Source organism: Brienomyrus brachyistius, chromosome 2 (genome assembly GCF_023856365.1).
Source record: "Brienomyrus brachyistius isolate T26 chromosome 2, BBRACH_0.4, whole genome shotgun sequence".
Lineage (NCBI taxonomy): Eukaryota > Metazoa > Chordata > Actinopteri > Osteoglossiformes > Mormyridae > Brienomyrus > Brienomyrus brachyistius.
In genome coordinates this window covers 40,189,265-40,210,469 of record NC_064534.1, presented here as the reverse complement: position 1 = coordinate 40,210,469, position 21,205 = coordinate 40,189,265, and the positions used below count along the sequence as shown (strand labels likewise).

Here is a 21,205-nt window from a genome sequence, read left to right as displayed (position 1 = left end):
TTTTTTTTTATCTGACTCACACTGCAGCACCACCATCCAATCGGCAGCGCCGGACCCACACCAAACATTCACCAAACTACTCAGCCGGCAGCCTACCACAATTATTCCATTCTTTCCGCATCCGCACACTTCCTTCTCTTTAACTCCTTTTCACTACCGCACAGGTTAATCGCCGCACGTCCCCCGCCGGCAAACATTACTCCTTTGCCTACCGCATGCAGGCTTCTCTTAACGACCCTCTGTAATCAACTCCGCTAACAGCCACAAAATCTCTGCCGCGCGAAGCCCACTGGTAGCTGTTGAATCACATGCTTCCCCAAAACGTTACGCTGTCAGAACACTGGGAGCTACACACACCAACAAGTCCATACTGCAGGCTGCAGCCAGAACAATTTTCTACATTGAAACATCGACGGCCTCTTCTCTCTAAAAATTCACCAGACCGCTTCTACCATCAGCAAAGAAGTTTCCATCCCTAATTCCTCTGTGATTCCCACTAACCTAAACATTAATCTGGCATTGAAGGGTGTGAATTACCCCGGCCAACCTGCTCTTTTAAATACAGCTTTTAGCAAGTTTTGAAAGGAGGAGAAGAGCAGACCTTGCTATGCCAAAAATATCAAGTCTTCTGTGGCGAAGTGGTTTTTGCATAGAAAACAAAGCGGTGAGTTGAAGAGGAATTATATCAGTACTTTGTTTAAAACTGTGTGTAAAAAGCTGTCTCTTTATTATTAACAATAAGTTGTAAAATGTGAATGGGGAGTGACAGTCTTCAAGATTGTGAGATGATCGTGCCCTGGTGGAATAAAGGCACGACCAGCTTACAGCACCTAGAATTACCAGGCAGTATTTAGAGTAAAACGTGTGTAAAAGCTGCCTTTATGAATGAGAGAAAAAAGAAATATATAAAATAGTAAGGGGAGTGATAGATTTAAATTAATCGTGAGGTGGAGTGCCCCCTGTATAAAGTAAAAGTGAGAAAAGCTTACAGCACGTGGTATTCCCCGGCAGTCTCCCATCCAAGTACTAACCAGACCCTACCCCACTTAGCTTCCGAGATCAGACGAGATCAGGCGTGTTCAGGGTGGTATGGCCATAAGAGAGAGCCGCGAACAAAAACAGCCCTTTTGCATTACACGCCTCTATACTTGCCAGTTAGTCCCATTGGATCCTACTCCTGTTTTTTTTTTTTTTTTATCTGACTCACACTGCAGCACCACCATCCAATCGGCAGCGCCGCACCCACACCAAACATTCACCAAACTACTCAGCCGGCAGCCTACCACAATTATTCCATTCTTTCCGCATCCGCACACTTCCTTCTCTTTAAGTCCTTTTCACTACCGCACAGGTTAATCGCTGCACGTCCCCCGCCGGCAAACATTACTCATTTGCCTACCGCATGCAGGCTTCTCTTAAAGACCCTCTGTTATCAACTCCGCTAACAGCCACAAAATCTCCGCCGCACGAAGCCCACTGGTTGCTGTTGAATCACATGCTTCCCCAAAATGTCATGCTGTCAGAACACTGGGAGCTACACACGCCAACAAGTCCATACTGCAGGCTGCAGCCAGAACAATTTTCTACATTGAAACATCGACGGCCTCTTCTCTCTAAAAATTCACCAGACCGCTTCTACCACCAGCAAAGAAGTTTCCATCCCTAATTCCTCTGTGATTCCCACTAACCTAAACATTAAGCTGGCATTGAAGGGTGTGAATTACCCCGGCCAATCTGTTCTTTTAAATACAGCTTTTAGCAAGTTTTGAAAGGAGAAGAGCAGAACTTGCTATGCCAATAATATCGAGTCTTCTGTGGTGAAGTGGTTTTTGCATAGAAAACAAAGCGGTCAGTTGAAGAGGAATAATATCAGTACTTTGTTTAAAACTGTGTGTAAAAAGCTGTCTCTTTATCATTAACAATAAGTTGTAAAACGTGAATGGGGAGTGACAGTCTTCAAGTTTGTGAGAATATTGCGCCCTGGTGGAATAAAGGCACGAACAGCTTACAGCACCTAGAATTTCCAGGAAGTATTTAGAGTAAAACGGTTTCTAAAAGCTGGCTTTATGAAAGAGAGAAAAAAAATATATATATAAAATAGTAAAATGGAAGGGGAGTGCTAGATTTAAATTAATCGTGAAGTGGAGCGCCCCCTGTATAAAGTAAAAGTGAGAAAAGCTTACAGCACCTGGTATTCCCAGGAGGTCTCCCATCCAAGTACTAACCAGACCCTACGTTGCTTGGCTTCCGAGATCAGATGAGATCGGGCGTGTTCAGGGTGGTATGGCCATAAGCGTGAGAAGCTACCAAAAACAGCCCTTTTGCATTACACGCGTCTATACATGCCAGTTAGTCCCATTGGATTCTACTCCTGTTTTTTTTTTTTTTTTATCTGACTCACACTGCAGCACCACCATCCAATCGGCAGCGCCGGACCCACACCAAACATTCACCAAACTACTCAGCCGGCAGCCTACCACAATTATTCCATTCTTTCCGCATCCGCACACTTCCTTCTCTTTAACTCCTTTTCACTACCGCACAGGTTAATCGCCGCACGTCCCCCGCCGGCAAACATTACTCCTTTGCCTACCGCATGCAGGCTTCTCTTAACGACCCTCTGTAATCAACTCCGCTAACAGCCACAAAATCTCTGCCGCGCGAAGCCCACTGGTAGCTGTTGAATCACATGCTTCCCCAAAACGTTACGCTGTCAGAACACTGGGAGCTACACACACCAACAAGTCCATACTGCAGGCTGCAGCCAGAACAATTTTCTACATTGAAACATCGACGGCCTCTTCTCTCTAAAAATTCACCAGACCGCTTCTACCATCAGCAAAGAAGTTTCCATCCCTAATTCCTCTGTGATTCCCACTAACCTAAACATTAATCTGGCATTGAAGGGTGTGAATTACCCCGGCCAACCTGCTCTTTTAAATACAGCTTTTAGCAAGTTTTGAAAGGAGGAGAAGAGCAGACCTTGCTATGCCAAAAATATCAAGTCTTCTGTGGCGAAGTGGTTTTTGCATAGAAAACAAAGCGGTGAGTTGAAGAGGAATTATATCAGTACTTTGTTTAAAACTGTGTGTAAAAAGCTGTCTCTTTATTATTAACAATAAGTTGTAAAATGTGAATGGGGAGTGACAGTCTTCAAGATTGTGAGAAGATCGTGCCCTGGTGGAATAAAGGCACGACCAGCTTACAGCACCTAGAATTACCAGGCAGTATTTAGAGTAAAACGTGTGTAAAAGCTGCCTTTATGAATGAGAGAAAAAAGAAATATATAAAATAGTAAGGGGAGTGATAGATTTAAATTAATCGTGAGGTGGAGTGCCCCCTGTATAAAGTAAAAGTGAGAAAAGCTTACAGCACGTGGTATTCCCAGGCAGTCTCCCATCCAAGTACTAACCAGACCCTACCCCACTTAGCTTCCGAGATCAGACGAGATCGGGCGTGTTCAGGATGGTATGGCCATAAGAGAGAGCCGCGAACAAAAACAGCCCTTTTGCATTACACGCCTCTATACATGCCAGTTAGTCCCATTGGATCCTACTCCTGTTTTTTTTTTTTTTTTATCTGACTCACACTGCAGCACCACCATCCAATCGGCAGCGCCGCACCCACACCAAACATTCACCAAACTACTCAGCCGGCAGCCTACCACAATTATTCCATTCTTTCCGCATCCGCACACTTCCTTCTTTTTAACACCTTTTCACTACCGCACAGGTTAATCGCTGCACGTCCCCCGCCGGCAAACATTACTCATTTGCCTACCGCATGCAGGCTTCTCTTAAAGACCCTCTGTTATCAACTCCGCTAACAGCCACAAAATCTCCGCCGCACGAAGCCCACTGGTTGCTGTTGAATCACATGCTTCCCCAAAATGTCATGCTGTCAGAACACTGGGAGCTACACACGCCAACAAGTCCATACTGCAGGCTGCAGCCAGAACAATTTTCTACATTGAAACATCGACGGCCTCTTCTCTCTAAAAATTCACCAGACCGCTTCTACCACCAGCAAAGAAGTTTCCATCCCTAATTCCTCTGTGATTCCCACTAACCTAAACATTAAGCTGGCATTGAAGGGTGTGAATTACCCCGGCCAATCTGTTCTTTTAAATACAGCTTTTAGCAAGTTTTGAAAGGAGAAGAGCAGAACTTGCTATGCCAATAATATCGAGTCTTCTGTGGTGAAGTGGTTTTTGCATAGAAAACAAAGCGGTCAGTTGAAGAGGAATAATATCAGTACTTTGTTTAAAACTGTGTGTAAAAAGCTGTCTCTTTATCATTAACAATAAGTTGTAAAACGTGAATGGGGAGTGACAGTCTTCAAGTTTGTGAGAATATTGCGCCCTGGTGGAATAAAGGCACGAACAGCTTACAGCACCTAGAATTACCAGGAAGTATTTAGAGTAAAACGGTGTGTAAAAGCTGCCTTTATGAATGAGAGAAAAAAGAAATATATAAAATAGTAAAATGGAAGGGGAGTGATAGATTTAAATTAATCGTGAAGTGGAGCGCCCCCTGTATAAAGTAAAAGTGAGAAAAGCTTACAGCACCTGGTATTCCCAGGTGGTCTCCCATCCAAGTACTAACCAGACCCTACCTTGCTTGGCTTCCGAGATCAGATGAGATCGGGCGTGTTCAGGGTGGTATGGCCATAAGCGTGAGACGCTACCAAAAACAGCCCTTTTGCATTACACGCGTCTATACATGCCAGTTAGTCCCATTGGATTCTACTCCTGGTTTTTTTTTTTTTTATCTGACTCACACTGCAGCACCACCATCCAATCGGCAGCGCCGGACCCACACCAAACATTCACCAAACTACTCAGCCGGCAGCCTACCACAATTATTCCATTCTTTCCGCATCCGCACACTTCCTTCTTTTTAACTCCTTTTCACTACCGCACAGGTTAATCGCCGCACGTCCCCCGCCGGCAAACATTACTCCTTTGCCTACTGCATGCAGGCTTCTCTTAACGACCCTCTGTTATCAACTCCGCTAACAGCCACAAAATCTCCGCCGCACGAAGCCCACTGGTAGCTGCTGAATCACATGCTTCCCCAAAACGTCGCGCTGTCAGAACACTGGGAGCTACACACACCAACAAGTCCATACTGCAGGCTGCAGCCAGAACTATTTTCTACATTCAAACATCGACGGCCTCTTCTCTCTAAAAATTCACCAGACCGCTTCTACCACCAGCAAAGAAGTTTCCATCCCTAATTCCTCTGTGATTCCCACTAACCTAAACATTAAGCTGGCATTGAAGGGTGTGAATTACCCCGGCCAATCTGTTCTTTTAAATACAGCTTTTAGCAAGTTTTGAAAGGAGAAGAGCAGAACTTGCTATGCCAATAATATCGAGTCTTCTGTGGCGAAGTGGTTTTTGCATAGAAAACAAAGCGGTCAGGTGAAGAGGAATAATATCAGTACTTTGTTTAAAACTGTGTGTAAAAAGCTGTCTCTTTATCATTAACAATAAGTTGTAAAACGTGAATGGGGAGTGACAGTCTTCAAGTTTGTGAAAAGATCGCGCCCTGGTGGAATAAAGGCACGAACAGCTTACCTAGAATTACCAGGAAGTATTTAGAGTAAAACGGTTTCTAAAAGCTGGCTTTATGAAAGTGAGAAAAAAAATATATATATAAAATAGTAAAATGGAAGGGGAGTGCTAGATTTAAATTAATCGTGAAGTGGAGCGCCCCCTGTATAAAGTAAAAGTGAGAAAAGCTTACAGCACCTGGTATTCCCAGGAGGTCTCCCATCCAAGTACTAACCAGACCCTACCTTGCTTGGCTTCCGAGATCAGATGAGATCAGGCGTGTTCAGGGTGGTATGGCCATAAGCGTGAGACGCTACCAAAAACAGCCCTTTTGCATTACACGCGTCTATACATGCCAGTTAGTCCCATTGGATTCTACTCCTGGTTTTTTTTTTTTTTATCTGACTCACACTGCAGCACCACCATCCAATCGGCAACCTAAACATTAATCTGGCATTGAAGGGTGTGAATTACCCCGGCCAACCTGCCCTTTTAAATACAGCTTTTAGCAAGTTTTGAAAGGAGGAGAAGAGCAGACCTTGCTATGCCAAAAATATCAAGTCTTCTGTGGCGAAGTGGTTTTTGCATAGAAAACAAAGCGGTGAGTTGAAGAGGAATTATATCAGTACTTTGTTTAAAACTGTGTGTAAAAAGCTGTCTCTTTATTATTAACAATAAGTTGTAAAACGTGAATGGGGAGTGACAGTCTTCAAGATTGTGAGAAGATCGTGCCCTGGTGGAATAAAGGCACGACCAGCTTACAGCACCTAGAATTACCAGGAAGTATTTAAAGTAAAACGGTGTGTAAAAGCTGCCTTTATGAAAGAGAGAAAATAAAAATATATATATAAAATAGTAAAATGGAAGGGGAGTGATAGATTTAAATTAATCGTGAAGTGGAGCGCCCCCTGTATAAAGTAAAAGTGAGAAAAGCTTACATCACCTGGTATTCCCAGGAGGTCTCCCATCAAAGTACTAACCAGACCCTACCCTGCTTGGCTTCCGAGATCGGATGAGATCGGGCGTGTTCAGGGATGTATGGCCATAAGCGAGAGACGTGACCAAAAACAGCCCTTTTGCATTACACGCGTCTATACATGCCAGTTAGTCCCATTGGATCCTACTCCTGGTTTTTTTTTTTTTATCTGACTCACACTGCAGCACCACCATCCAATCGGCAGCGCCGCACCCACACCAAACATTCACCAAACTACTCAGCCGGCAGCCTACCACAATTATTCCATTCTTTCCGCATCCGCACACTTCCTTCTCTTTAAGTCCTTTTCACTACCGCACAGGTTAATCGCTGCACGTCCCCCGCCGGCAAACATTACTCATTTGCCTACCGCATGCAGGCTTCTCTTAAAGACCCTCTGTTATCAACTCCGCTAACAGCCACAAAATCTCCGCCGCACGAAGCCCACTGGTTGCTGTTGAATCACATGCTTCCCCAAAATGTCATGCTGTCAGAACACTGGGAGCTACACACGCCAACAAGTCCATACTGCAGGCTGCAGCCAGAACAATTTTCTACATTGAAACATCGACGGCCTCTTCTCTCTAAAAATTCACCAGACCGCTTCTACCACCAGCAAAGAAGTTTCCATCCCTAATTCCTCTGTGATTCCCACTAACCTAAACATTAAGCTGGCATTGAAGGGTGTGAATTACCCCGGCCAATCTGTTCTTTTAAATACAGCTTTTAGCAAGTTTTGAAAGGAGAAGAGCAGAACTTGCTATGCCAATAATATCGAGTCTTCTGTGGTGAAGTGGTTTTTGCATAGAAAACAAAGCGGTCAGTTGAAGAGGAATAATATCAGTACTTTGTTTAAAACTGTGTGTAAAAAGCTGTCTCTTTATCATTAACAATAAGTTGTAAAACGTGAATGGGGAGTGACAGTCTTCAAGTTTGTGAGAATATTGCGCCCTGGTGGAATAAAGGCACGAACAGCTTACAGCACCTAGAATTTCCAGGAAGTATTTAGAGTAAAACGGTTTCTAAAAGCTGGCTTTATGAAAGAGAGAAAAAAAATATATATATAAAATAGTAAAATGGAAGGGGAGTGCTAGATTTAAATTAATCGTGAAGTGGAGCGCCCCCTTTATAAAGTAAAAGTGAGAAAAGCTTACATCACCTGGTATTCCCAGGAGGTCTCCCATCAAAGTACTAACCAGACCCTACCCTGCTTGGCTTCCGAGATCGGATGAGATCGGGCGTGTTCAGGGATGTATGGCCATAAGCGTGAGAAGCTACCAAAAACAGCCCTTTTGCATTACACGCGTCTATACATGCCAGTTAGTCCCATTGGATTCTACTCCTGGTTTTTTTTTTTTTTTATCTGACTCACACTGCAGCACCACCATCCAATCGGCAGCGCCGGACCCACACCAAACATTCACCAAACTACTCAGCCGGCAGCCTACCACAATTATCCCATTCTTTCCGCATCCGCACACTTCCTTCTCTTTAACTCCTTTTCACTACCGCACAGGTTAATCGCCGCACGTCCCCCGCCGGCAAACATTACTCCTTTGCCTACCGCATGCAGGCTTCTCTTAACGACCCTCTGTAATCAACTCCGCTAACAGCCACAAAATCACTGCCGCGCGAAGCCCACTGGTAGCTGTTGAATCACATGCTTCCCCAAAACGTTACGCTGTCAGAACACTGGGAGCTACACACACCAACAAGTCCATACTGCAGGCTGCAGCCAGAACAATTTTCTACATTGAAACATCGACGGCCTCTTCTCTCTAAAAATTCACCAGACCGCTTCTACCATCAGCAAAGAAGTTTCCATCCCTAATTCCTCTGTGATTCCCACTAACCTAAACATTAATCTGGCATTGAAGGGTGTGAATTACCCCGGCCAACCTGCCCTTTTAAATACAGCTTTTAGCAAGTTTTGAAAGGAGGAGAAGAGCAGACCTTGCTATGCCAAAAATATCAAGTCTTCTGTGGCGAAGTGGTTTTTGCATAGAAAACAAAGCGGTGAGTTGAAGAGGAATTATATCAGTACTTTGTTTAAAACTGTGTGTAAAAAGCTGTCTCTTTATTATTAACAATAAGTTGTAAAATGTGAATGGGGAGTGACAGTCTTCAAGATTGTGAGAAGATCGTGCCCTGGTGGAATAAAGGCACGACCAGCTTACAGCACCTAGAATTACCAGGCAGTATTTAGAGTAAAACGTGTGTAAAAGCTGCCTTTATGAATGAGAGAAAAAAGAAATATATAAAATAGTAAGGGGAGTGATAGATTTAAATTAATCGTGAGGTGGAGTGCCCCCTGTATAAAGTAAAAGTGAGAAAAGCTTACAGCACGTGGTATTCCCAGGCAGTCTCCCATCCAAGTACTAACCAGACCCTACCCCACTTAGCTTCCGAGATCAGACGAGATCGGGCGTGTTCAGGATGGTACGGCCATAAGAGAGAGCCGCGAACAAAAACAGCCCTTTTGCATTACACGCCTCTATACATGCCAGTTAGTCCCATTGGATCCTACTCCTGTTTTTTTTTTTTTTTTATCTGACTCACACTGCAGCACCACCATCCAATCGGCAGCGCCGCACCCACACCAAACATTCACCAAACTACTCAGCCGGCAGCCTACCACAATTATTCCATTCTTTCCGAATCCGCACACTTCCTTCTTTTTAACTCCTTTTCACTACCGCACAGGTTAATCGCTGCACGTCCCCCGCCGGCAAACATTACTCATTTGCCTACCGCATGCAGGCTTCTCTTAAAGACCCTCTGTTATCAACTCCGCTAACAGCCACAAAATCTCCGCCGCACGAAGCCCACTGGTTGCTGTTGAATCACATGCTTCCCCAAAATGTCATGCTGTCAGAACACTGGGAGCTACACACGCCAACAAGTCCATACTGCAGGCTGCAGCCAGAACAATTTTCTACATTGAAACATCGACGGCCTCTTCTCTCTAAAAATTCACCAGACCGCTTCTACCACCAGCAAAGAAGTTTCCATCCCTAATTCCTCTGTGATTCCCACTAACCTAAACATTAAGCTGGCATTGAAGGGTGTGAATTACCCCGGCCAATCTGTTCTTTTAAATACAGCTTTTAGCAAGTTTTGAAAGGAGAAGAGCAGAACTTGCTATGCCAATAATATCGAGTCTTCTGTGGTGAAGTGGTTTTTGCATAGAAAACAAAGCGGTCAGTTGAAGAGGAATAATATCAGTACTTTGTTTAAAACTGTGTGTAAAAAGCTGTCTCTTTATCATTAACAATAAGTTGTAAAACGTGAATGGGGAGTGACAGTCTTCAAGTTTGTGAGAATATTGCGCCCTGGTGGAATAAAGGCACGAACAGCTTACAGCACCTAGAATTACCAGGAAGTATTTAGAGTAAAACGGTGTGTAAAAGCTGCCTTTATGAATGAGAGAAAAAAGAAATATATAAAATAGTAAAATGGAAGGGGAGTGATAGATTTAAATTAATCGTGAAGTGGAGCGCCCCCTGTATAAAGTAAAAGTGAGAAAAGCTTACAGCACCTGGTATTCCCAGGTGGTCTCCCATCCAAGTACTAACCAGACCCTACCTTGCTTGGCTTCCGAGATCAGATGAGATCGGGCGTGTTCAGGGTGGTATGGCCATAAGCGTGAGACGCTACCAAAAACAGCCCTTTTGCATTACACGCGTCTATACATGCCAGTTAGTCCCATTGGATTCTACTCCTGGTTTTTTTTTTTTTTATCTGACTCACACTGCAGCACCACCATCCAATCGGCAGCGCCGGACCCACACCAAACATTCACCAAACTACTCAGCCGGCAGCCTACCACAATTATTCCATTCTTTCCGCATCCGCACACTTCCTTCTTTTTAACTCCTTTTCACTACCGCACAGGTTAATCGCCGCACGTCCCCCGCCGGCAAACATTACTCCTTTGCCTACTGCATGCAGGCTTCTCTTAACGACCCTCTGTTATCAACTCCGCTAACAGCCACAAAATCTCCGCCGCACGAAGCCCACTGGTAGCTGCTGAATCACATGCTTCCCCAAAACGTCGCGCTGTCAGAACACTGGGAGCTACACACACCAACAAGTCCATACTGCAGGCTGCAGCCAGAACAATTTTCTACATTCAAACATCGACGGCCTCTTCTCTCTAAAAATTCACCAGACCGCTTCTACCACCAGCAAAGAAGTTTCCATCCCTAATTCCTCTGTGATTCCCACTAACCTAAACATTAAGCTGGCATTGAAGGGTGTGAATTACCCCGGCCAATCTGTTCTTTTAAATACAGCTTTTAGCAAGTTTTGAAAGGAGAAGAGCAGAACTTGCTATGCCAATAATATCGAGTCTTCTGTGGTGAAGTGGTTTTTGCATAGAAAACAAAGCGGTCAGTTGAAGAGGAATAATATCAGTACTTTGTTTAAAACTGTGTGTAAAAAGCTGTCTCTTTATCATTAACAATAAGTTGTAAAACGTGAATGGGGAGTGACAGTCTTCAAGTTTGTGAGAATATTGCGCCCTGGTGGAATAAAGGCACGAACAGCTTACAGCACCTAGAATTACCAGGAAGTATTTAGAGTAAAACGGTGTGTAAAAGCTGCCTTTATGAATGAGAGAAAAAAGAAATATATAAAATAGTAAAATGGAAGGGGAGTGATAGATTTAAATTAATCGTGAAGTGGAGCGCCCCCTGTATAAAGTAAAAGTGAGAAAAGCTTACAGCACCTGGTATTCCCAGGTGGTCTCCCATCCAAGTACTAACCAGACCCTACCTTGCTTGGCTTCCGAGATCAGATGAGATCGGGCGTGTTCAGGGTGGTATGGCCATAAGCGTGAGACGCTACCAAAAACAGCCCTTTTGCATTACACGCGTCTATACATGCCAGTTAGTCCCATTGGATTCTACTCCTGGTTTTTTTTTTTTTTATCTGACTCACACTGCAGCACCACCATCCAATCGGCAGCGCCGGACCCACACCAAACATTCACCAAACTACTCAGCCGGCAGCCTACCACAATTATTCCATTCTTTCCGCATCCGCACACTTCCTTCTTTTTAACTCCTTTTCACTACCGCACAGGTTAATCGCCGCACGTCCCCCGCCGGCAAACATTACTCCTTTGCCTACTGCATGCAGGCTTCTCTTAACGACCCTCTGTTATCAACTCCGCTAACAGCCACAAAATCTCCGCCGCACGAAGCCCACTGGTAGCTGCTGAATCACATGCTTCCCCAAAACGTCGCGCTGTCAGAACACTGGGAGCTACACACACCAACAAGTCCATACTGCAGGCTGCAGCCAGAACTATTTTCTACATTCAAACATCGACGGCCTCTTCTCTCTAAAAATTCACCAGACCGCTTCTACCACCAGCAAAGAAGTTTCCATCCCTAATTCCTCTGTGATTCCCACTAACCTAAACATTAAGCTGGCATTGAAGGGTGTGAATTACCCCGGCCAATCTGTTCTTTTAAATACAGCTTTTAGCAAGTTTTGAAAGGAGAAGAGCAGAACTTGCTATGCCAATAATATCGAGTCTTCTGTGGCGAAGTGGTTTTTGCATAGAAAACAAAGCGGTCAGGTGAAGAGGAATAATATCAGTACTTTGTTTAAAACTGTGTGTAAAAAGCTGTCTCTTTATCATTAACAATAAGTTGTAAAACGTGAATGGGGAGTGACAGTCTTCAAGTTTGTGAAAAGATCGCGCCCTGGTGGAATAAAGGCACGAACAGCTTACCTAGAATTACCAGGAAGTATTTAGAGTAAAACGGTTTCTAAAAGCTGGCTTTATGAAAGTGAGAAAAAAAATATATATATAAAATAGTAAAATGGAAGGGGAGTGCTAGATTTAAATTAATCGTGAAGTGGAGCGCCCCCTGTATAAAGTAAAAGTGAGAAAAGCTTACAGCACCTGGTATTCCCAGGAGGTCTCCCATCCAAGTACTAACCAGACCCTACCTTGCTTGGCTTCCGAGATCAGATGAGATCGGGCGTGTTCAGGGTGGTATGGCCATAAGCGTGAGACGCTACCAAAAACAGCCCTTTTGCATTACACGCGTCTATACATGCCAGTTAGTCCCATTGGATTCTACTCCTGGTTTTTTTTTTTTTTATCTGACTCACACTGCAGCACCACCATCCAATCGGCAACCTAAACATTAATCTGGCATTGAAGGGTGTGAATTACCCCGGCCAACCTGCCCTTTTAAATACAGCTTTTAGCAAGTTTTGAAAGGAGGAGAAGAGCAGACCTTGCTATGCCAAAAATATCAAGTCTTCTGTGGCGAAGTGGTTTTTGCATAGAAAACAAAGCGGTGAGTTGAAGAGGAATTATATCAGTACTTTGTTTAAAACTGTGTGTAAAAAACTGTCTCTTTATTATTAACAATAAGTTATAAAACGTGAATGGGGAGTGACAGTCTTCAAGATTGTGAGAAGATCGTGCCCTGGTGGAATAAAGGCACGACCAGCTTACAGCACCTAGAATTACCAGGAAGTATTTAAAGTAAAACGGTGTGTAAAAGCTGCCTTTATGAAAGAGAGAAAATAAAAATATATATATAAAATAGTAAAATGGAAGGGGAGTGATAGATTTAAATTAATCGTGAAGTGGAGCGCCCCCTGTATAAAGTAAAAGTGAGAAAAGCTTACATCACCTGGTATTCCCAGGAGGTCTCCCATCAAAGTACTAACCAGACCCTACCCTGCTTGGCTTCCGAGATCGGATGAGATCGGGCGTGTTCAGGGATGTATGGCCATAAGCGAGAGACGTGACCAAAAACAGCCCTTTTGCATTACACGCGTCTATACATGCCAGTTAGTCCCATTGGATCCTACTCCTGGTTTTTTTTTTTTTATCTGACTCACACTGCAGCACCACCATCCAATCGGCAGCGCCGGACCCACACCAAACATTCACCAAACTACTCAGCCGGCAGCCTACCACAATTATTCCATTCTTTCCGCATCCGCACACTTCCTTCTTTTTAACTCCTTTTCACTACCGCACAGGTTAATCGCCGCACGTCCCCCGCCGGCAAACATTACTCCTTTGCCTACTGCATGCAGGCTTCTCTTAACGACCCTCTGTTATCAACTCCGCTAACAGCCACAAAATCTCCGCCGCACGAAGCCCACTGGTAGCTGCTGAATCACATGCTTCCCCAAAACGTCGCGCTGTCAGAACACTGGGAGCTACACACACCAACAAGTCCATACTGCAGGCTGTCACGGGTCGAGGTGCGCGAGCGCGGCGGAGAGCGGCGATTGTGCGGAAGGAGGAAGCAGGCAGGCAGGATACGGGACGAACGGGGTTTATTCGGGAATACGGGGATCTCACGCAAACAAACATCCATGAACATCAATGACGGACACAGGACTCGGGTAAGACACGGACTGAAATACACAGGACTGATTGAAAATAATCAGACACAGCTGGGTACAATCCGGGAAACACACGTGGGTAGGCAGGGGGCGTGGCACACAGGAGGAGCCGACGAGCAGGGCATGACAGAACCCCCCCCCCAAAGGCGCGCTTCACCGGGCGCGCCAGGGAGGAGGCGACAGACGGGACACGGGAACCGGGACCTGGAGCAAAAAAACAGAATCAACAAGAGACGGGAAACAGGACCGAGGCACAAAACAGGGCAAGCGACAGGACGTGCGACAGGAGCTGACAAAGGGACGGGAAGGCAGACAGACAAATCAGGAAGGGAGAAACAGAGGGAACAGGCGGAACAAAAGGAGCGGGAGTGACGGGAGGGAACGACGGGAAACCAGGAACAGAGCGGGGCAGAACAAAGGGACCAGGAACAGAGGACGGCGGGACAAAGGCAGGAGGAGGAACAAAGACAGGCGGGACAGAGACAGGAAAGAAGGGAGAGAAGGCGGGGGAACAAAGGGGAGCCCGTGGGAGCCCCAGCGGGCGACGGGAGGCAGCCGGAGGGGACCACGGAGGGGCAGAGGAGACAGGGCGAGGGACCCGCGGAGGGGCCAGGGAGGGAGCAGGAGGGAGCACCAGGGAAGGGGACGAGGGAGCTGGAAGGGGCCAGGGCGAAGGCAAGGCGAGGGGGGGAGCCGCTGCAGGCGGCGACGTCCTCCGACGGGCCGCAGGTAGGGGCCCCGCAGGCGACCAAGGAGCCGCCGTCGGGGAACCCCCAGGCGACCGACCAGGCACCGAAGGGGGGAGCGAGGCAGGGCGACGAGGCACCGGAGAGGGACCCGCAGGCGACAGCCGACCCGGAGGGCCAGGACCCGCAGGCGCCAACCGAGCCCCAGCGCAGGCGACGCAGGGCGAGCCAGGGGGCAGGGCGGGCGGGACCCCAGCCCTGCGTCTGTGTCCCCTCCCTTTACGGGACACAGACATGACCCCCGGTCGGGGTCGAGTTCGCCGGGGCGAGGGAGAAACAGTCACAGGGGGAGAAGGAACAGGAGCGCGGTCAGGACTTGGAGCGCGGTCAGGACTTGGAGGTGGCTGCAGTGGGGGCGCCGGCCCGGGAGCTGCAGGTGGTTGCAGTGGGGGCGCCGGGACAGGAACAGGAGCGCGGTCAGGAACAGGAGCGCGGTCAGGAACAGGAGCGCGGTCAGGAACAGGAGCTTGCTGCAGTGGGGGCGCCTGCCCGGGAGCTGCAGGTGGTTGCAGTGGGGGCGCCGGCCCGGGAGCTGCAGCAGGCAGCGAATGCGGCTGCGCAGGCGGCGGCGACGGCGAAGGCGGCTGCGCAGGCGGCGGCAGCGGCGAAGGCGGCTGCACGGGAGCGGGGTCCGCCGGCAATGGCGGCTGCACGGGAGCGGGGTCCGCCGGCAATGGCGGCTGCACGGGAGCGGGGTCCGCCGGCAATGGCGGCTGCACGGGAGCGGGGTCCGCAGCCCTCTGGAGCTGGAGGAGCTGCCGAACTCCCTCTGCCATTTTCTCCAGATCCCCCCGGTCGGAGGCGGGAGTGAACGCGGCAAAGTCTTTCTGGAGCCGCGTTACAATGTCCTCTGCCTCCGGACTCACTGGAGTGCCCAGTCCCTCCCAGATCCTCCAGAATAGCCCCTGGAGGGCGAAGAACTGGGAGATGCAGTCGGCCGTCTTCCCTGGTTGAGGCGCGGACGGCGCCTCCGGGGTGGCTGCTGCAGGGGGGATGAGCAGTGGGTCCGGGTATTCGATGGACCCCTCCTTGCTCTTCTGGCGCCTGGTGGCAGCGGGAGGTGGCGCGATGTCTGCAAACACAGACGGCGAAAACACCGGCTCCCGCTCCTGGTAAGGGAAGAGGAAGGGCTCCTCCTCCTCCTCCTCACTCGAGTGCCAGAACATGGAGACAGGGCAGGTACCTCGCTGGAGCGGCCCCCGGGCTGGAGACCGGACGGGTACCTCTTCCTCCGGAGCGATCCATATCCTGGAGAGCGAGCAGGCTCCCAGGCGGATCGGCTCCTACGGGATCCTCCTTCTCCGCTTATTTTTCTTTTTCGGGTCCGTCATTCTGTCACGGGTCGAGGTGCGCGAGCGCGGCGGAGAGCGGCGATTGTGCGGAAGGAGGAAGCAGGCAGGCAGGATACGGGACGAACGGGGTTTATTCAGGAATACGGGGATCTCACGCAAACAAACATCCATGAACATCAATGACGGACACAGGACTCGGGTAAGACACGGACTGAAATACACAGGACTGATTGAAAATAATCAGACACAGCTGGGTACAATCCGGGAAACACACGTGGGTAGGCAGGGGGCGTGGCACACAGGAGGAGCCGACGAGCAGGGCATGACACAGGCTGCAGCCAGAACAATTTTCTACATTCAAACATCGACGGCCTCTTCTCTCTAAAAATTCACCAGACCGCTTCTACCACCAGCAAAGAAGTTTCCATCCCTAATTCCTCTGTGATTCCCACTAACCTAAACATTAAGCTGGCATTGAAGTGTGTGAATTACCCCTGCCAATCTGCTCTTTTAAATACAGCTTTTAGCAAGTTTTGAAAGGAGGAGAAGAGCAGACCTTGCTATGCCAATAATATCGAGTCTTTTGTGGTGAAGTGGTTTTTGCATAGAAAACAAAGCGGTCAGTTGAAGAGGAATAATATCAGTACTTTGTTTAAAACTGTGTGTAAAAAGCTGTCTCTTTATCATTAACAATAAGTTGTAAAACGTGAATGGGGAGTGACAGTCTTCAAGTTTGTGAGAAGATCGCGCCCTGGTGGAATAAAGTCACAAACAGCTTACAGCACCTAGAATTACCAGGCAGTATTTAGAGTGAAACGGTTTCTAAAAGCTGGCTTTATGAAAGAGAGAAAAAATATATATATATAAAATAGTAAAATGGAAGGGGAGTGATAGATTTAAATTAATCGTGAAGTGGAGCGCCCCCTTTATAAAGTAAAAGTGAGAAAAGCTTACAGCACCTGGTATTCCCAGGTGGTCTCCCATCCAAGTACTAACCACACCCTACCCTGCTTAGCTTCCGAGATCAGATGAGATCAGGCGTGTTCAGGGTGGTATGGCCATAAGCGTGAGAAGCTACCAAAAACAGCCCTTTTGCATTACACGCGTCTATACATGCCAGTTAGTCCCATTGGATTCTACTCCTGGTTTTTTTTTTTTTTTATCTGACTCACACTGCAGCACCACCATCCAATCGGCAGCGCCGGACCCACACCAAACATTCACCAAACTACTCAGCCGGCAGCCTACCACAATTATCCCATTCTTTCCGCATCCGCACACTTCCTTCTCTTTAACTCCTTTTCACTACCGCACAGGTTAATCGCCGCACGTCCCCCGCCGGCAAACATTACTCCTTTGCCTACCGCATGCAGGCTTCTCTTAACGACCCTCTGTAATCAACTCCGCTAACAGCCACAAAATCACTGCCGCGCGAAGCCCACTGGTAGCTGTTGAATCACATGCTTCCCCAAAACGTTACGCTGTCAGAACACTGGGAGCTACACACACCAACAAGTCCATACTGCAGGCTGCAGCCAGAACAATTTTCTACATTGAAACATCGACGGCCTCTTCTCTCTAAAAATTCACCAGACCGCTTCTACCATCAGCAAAGAAGTTTCCATCCCTAATTCCTCTGTGATTCCCACTAACCTAAACATTAAGTTGGCATTGAAGGGTGTGAATTACCCCGGCCAACCTGCTCTTTTAAATACAGCTTTTAGCAAGTTTTGAAAGGAGGAGAAGAGCAGACCTTGCTATGCCAAAAATATCAAGTCTTCTGTGGCGAAGTGGTTTTTGCATAGAAAACAAAGCGGTGAGTTGAAGAGGAATTATATCAGTACTTTGTTTAAAACTGTGTGTAAAAAGCTGTCTCTTTATTATTAACAATAAGTTGTAAAATGTGAATGGGGAGTGACAGTCTTCAAGATTGTGAGAAGATCGTGCCCTGGTGGAATAAAGGCACGACCAGCTTACAGCACCTAGAATTACCAGGCAGTATTTAGAGTAAAACGTGTGTAAAAGCTGCCTTTATGAATGAGAGAAAAAAGAAATATATAAAATAGTAAGGGGAGTGATAGATTTAAATTAATCGTGAAGTGGAGCGCCCCCTGTATAAAGTAAAAGTGAGAAAGGCTTACAGCACCTGGTATTCCCAGAAGGTCTCCCATCCAAGTACTAACTAGACCCTACCCTGCTTGGCTTCCGAGATCAGACGAGATCGGGCGTGTTCAGGGTGGTATGGCCGTAAGCGAGGGATGCTACCAAAAACAGCCCTTTTGCATTACACGCGTCTATACATGCCAGTTAGTCCCATTGGATCCTACTCCTGGTTTTTTTTTTTTTTTTTATCTGACTCACACTGCAGCCCCACCATCCAATCGGCAGCGCCGGACCCACACCAAACATTCACCAAACTACTCAGCCGGCAGCCTACCACAATTATTCCATTCTTTCCGCATCCGCACACTTCCTTCTCTTTAACTCCTTTTCACTACCGCACAGGTTAATCGCCGCACGTCCCCCGCCGGCAAACATTACTCCTTTGCCTACTGCATGCAGGCTTCTCTTAACGACCCTCTGTTATCAACTCCGCTAACAGCCACAAAATCTCCGCCGCACGAAGCTCACTGGTAGCTGCTGAATCACATGCTTCCCCAAAACGTCGCGCTGTCAGAACACTGGGAGCTACACACACCAACAAGTCCATACTGCAAGCTGCAGCCAGAACAATTTTCTACATTCAAACATCGACGGCCTCTTCTCTCTAAAAATTCAGCAGACCGCTTCTACCACCAGCAAAGAAGTTTCCATCCCTAATTCCTCTGTGATTCCCACTAACCTAAACATTAAGCTGGCATTGAAGGGTGTGAATTACCCTGGCCAATCTGTTCTTTTAAATACAGCTTTTAGCAAGTTTTGAAAGGAGAAGAGCAGAACTTGCTATGCCAATAATATCGAGTCTTCTGTGGCGAAGTGGTTTTTGCATAGAAAACAAAGCGGTCAGTTGAAGAGGAATAATATCAGTACTTTGTTTAAAACTGTGTGTAAAAAGCTGTCTCTTTATCATCAACAATAAGTTGTAAAACGTGAATGGGGAGTGACAGTCTTCAAGTTTGTGAGAAGATCGCGCCCTGGTGGAATAAAGGCACGAACAGCTTACAGCACCTAGAATTACCAGGAAGTATTTAGAGTAAAACGGTTTCTAAAAGCTGCCTTTATGAATGAGAGAAAAAAAAAATATATATATAAAATAGTAAAATGGAAGGGGATTGATAGATTTAAATTAATCGTGAAGTGGAGCGCCCCCTGTATAAAGTAAAAGTGAGAAAAGCTTACAGCACCTGGTATTCCCAGGTGGTCTCCCATCCAAGTACTAACCAGACCCTACCCTGCTTAGCTTCCGAGATCAGACGAGATCAGGCGTGTTCAGGGTGGTATGGCCGTAAGCGAGAGATGCTACCGAAAACAGCCCTTTTGCATTACACGCCTCTATACATGCCAGTTGGTCCCATTGGATACTACTAATGTTCTTTTTTTTTTTTTTATCTGACTCACACTGCAGCCCCACCATCCAATCGGCAGCGCCGGACCCACACCAAACATTCACCAAACTACTCAGCCGGCAGCCTACCACAATTATTCCATTCTTTCCGCATCCGCACACTTCCTTCTCTTTAACTCCTTTTCACTACCGCACAGGTTAATCGCCGCACGTCCCCCGCCGGCAAACATTACTCCTTTGCCTACTGCATGCAGGCTTCTCTTAACGACCCTCTGTTATCAACTCCGCTAACAGCCACAAAATCTCCGCCGCACGAAGCCCACTGGTAGCTGCTGAATCACATGCTTCCCCAAAACGTCGCGCTGTCAGAACACTGGGAGCTACACACACCAACAAGTCCATACTGCAAGCAGCAGCCAGAACAATTTTCTACATTCAAACATCGACGGCCTCTTCTCTCTAAAAATTCAGCAGACCGCTTCTACCACCAGCAAAGAAGTTTCCATCCCTAATTCCTCTGTGATTCCCACTAACCTAAACATTAAGCTGGCATTGAAGGGTGTGAATTACCCTGGCCAATCTGTTCTTTTAAATACAGCTTTTAGCAAGTTTTGAAAGGAGAAGAGCAGAACTTGCTATGCCAATGTTAGGTTGAAGAAACTGTTAGTAATCATTTGTTATCATTTCTGTATAATCAGCAATGAGTGTAAATATGTATATACATTATTTTGTTTTTCTTTACCTTCATACTTTAGATTATATTAGTTTACATGTATCCTGAGCACGTGTTTAAATAGTTGTCTACCTGAGGAAAACCAGAACTTCTTCTTACTCTCACAGTCTTTTCTTTGTTCTCACTCCAAGACCCCTGCCCCCCATTGACTATAAATAAAGGTGCCAAGGGGAACCACCCTTTGTAACACATTCCTTTGTAGCCTACCATGCAGAGAGTGTGGTTACCCTTGTGCAAGTAAAACTCTAAGTGTGTTGTCTCGTAATTAATGGTGTGTACAGAGTTGGAGTGGAAAGCCTGTCGCTTTCTCCAACATATACTGTATTGTAGTTTGGTCCTGTGTGCAGAGTTGGAGTGGAAAGCCTGACGCTTTCTCCAACATATAATTTGGTCCTTCGAGCCAGATCCGAGGACACCTGACGACATCGCCAGCGCACCGAGAGGAGCGACACCGAAGTCTGTCGACAGCCACTCGGAGACGGGTGCAAGAAAGACCTGTGATGTGAATTCGTCATCAGGCCGGTGGTTAGAACTGCGCTCGACGTCTGGTGATGTCTGACGGACCTCGGTGGCGGAACACAGGCACACAGGACAGGTGAGACAACAAAGGTTATTCAGCGAAATAACCGGGTCAATTGACGTGGGTTAGGCTTAGCCGTAATTAAGCAGAAAAGGGGTTAGGCTTAGCCGTAATTAAGCAGAAAAGGGGTTAGGCTTAGCCGTAATTAAGCGAAATATGAACATGCATGTATTGTGTGAATGACTGGACTAAGACTATTATAGAGGCTTAGAGTTGCTTTGGTCAGTCCATTTCTTATTTTGCCTGGTGGGAAAGAAGTACTGGTGATTGAAGGATCAAGGACGGGTTTCATCCCTGAAAACCGATACCGCTGCACGAACAGCGTGCAGTAGAAGGCCGTATTGGTGTCCTCCCATATATCTCATACCAGTGAATTTCCACCCAGGACCTGTGTAGTGCGGAGACGGGAAAGAAAAAAAAATGGGAA

General features: G+C 46.9%; 12 non-coding genes and 3 pseudogenes across 12 annotated transcripts; all 15 read right to left on the bottom strand.

Annotated features, from left to right (window-relative positions):
* Positions 1-982: 982 nt before the first annotated feature.
* On the bottom strand, positions 983-1,101 carry LOC125731855 (5S ribosomal RNA; annotated as a pseudogene).
* Positions 1,102-2,176: 1,075 nt separating this feature from the next.
* LOC125736491 (5S ribosomal RNA) lies at positions 2,177-2,295 on the bottom strand. The gene has a single exon (XR_007395769.1). It is a non-coding gene; the product is annotated as a 5S ribosomal RNA (ribosomal RNA).
* A 1,068-nt stretch (positions 2,296-3,363) lies between these two features.
* LOC125731608 (5S ribosomal RNA) lies at positions 3,364-3,482 on the bottom strand (annotated as a pseudogene).
* A 1,073-nt stretch (positions 3,483-4,555) lies between these two features.
* Positions 4,556-4,674, bottom strand: LOC125734742 (5S ribosomal RNA). Its single transcript, XR_007394045.1, has one exon. It is a non-coding gene; the product is annotated as a 5S ribosomal RNA (ribosomal RNA).
* A 1,069-nt stretch (positions 4,675-5,743) lies between these two features.
* LOC125735719 (5S ribosomal RNA) lies at positions 5,744-5,862 on the bottom strand. Its single transcript, XR_007395011.1, has one exon. It is a non-coding gene; the product is annotated as a 5S ribosomal RNA (ribosomal RNA).
* Positions 5,863-6,488: 626 nt separating this feature from the next.
* Positions 6,489-6,607, bottom strand: LOC125729180 (5S ribosomal RNA). The gene has a single exon (XR_007389650.1). It is a non-coding gene; the product is annotated as a 5S ribosomal RNA (ribosomal RNA).
* Positions 6,608-7,680: 1,073 nt separating this feature from the next.
* LOC125729169 (5S ribosomal RNA) lies at positions 7,681-7,799 on the bottom strand. Its single transcript, XR_007389641.1, has one exon. It is a non-coding gene; the product is annotated as a 5S ribosomal RNA (ribosomal RNA).
* Positions 7,800-8,867: 1,068 nt separating this feature from the next.
* LOC125731842 (5S ribosomal RNA) lies at positions 8,868-8,986 on the bottom strand (annotated as a pseudogene).
* A 1,073-nt stretch (positions 8,987-10,059) lies between these two features.
* On the bottom strand, positions 10,060-10,178 carry LOC125734741 (5S ribosomal RNA). Its single transcript, XR_007394044.1, has one exon. It is a non-coding gene; the product is annotated as a 5S ribosomal RNA (ribosomal RNA).
* A 1,072-nt stretch (positions 10,179-11,250) lies between these two features.
* LOC125734740 (5S ribosomal RNA) lies at positions 11,251-11,369 on the bottom strand. Its single transcript, XR_007394043.1, has one exon. It is a non-coding gene; the product is annotated as a 5S ribosomal RNA (ribosomal RNA).
* A 1,069-nt stretch (positions 11,370-12,438) lies between these two features.
* LOC125734592 (5S ribosomal RNA) lies at positions 12,439-12,557 on the bottom strand. The gene has a single exon (XR_007393898.1). It is a non-coding gene; the product is annotated as a 5S ribosomal RNA (ribosomal RNA).
* Positions 12,558-13,183: 626 nt separating this feature from the next.
* LOC125729150 (5S ribosomal RNA) lies at positions 13,184-13,302 on the bottom strand. The gene has a single exon (XR_007389627.1). It is a non-coding gene; the product is annotated as a 5S ribosomal RNA (ribosomal RNA).
* Positions 13,303-16,907: 3,605 nt separating this feature from the next.
* On the bottom strand, positions 16,908-17,026 carry LOC125735481 (5S ribosomal RNA). Its single transcript, XR_007394776.1, has one exon. It is a non-coding gene; the product is annotated as a 5S ribosomal RNA (ribosomal RNA).
* Positions 17,027-18,094: 1,068 nt separating this feature from the next.
* LOC125734943 (5S ribosomal RNA) lies at positions 18,095-18,213 on the bottom strand. Its single transcript, XR_007394245.1, has one exon. It is a non-coding gene; the product is annotated as a 5S ribosomal RNA (ribosomal RNA).
* A 1,079-nt stretch (positions 18,214-19,292) lies between these two features.
* Positions 19,293-19,411, bottom strand: LOC125733212 (5S ribosomal RNA). Its single transcript, XR_007392565.1, has one exon. It is a non-coding gene; the product is annotated as a 5S ribosomal RNA (ribosomal RNA).
* Between the last annotated feature and the right edge of the window lie 1,794 nt (positions 19,412-21,205).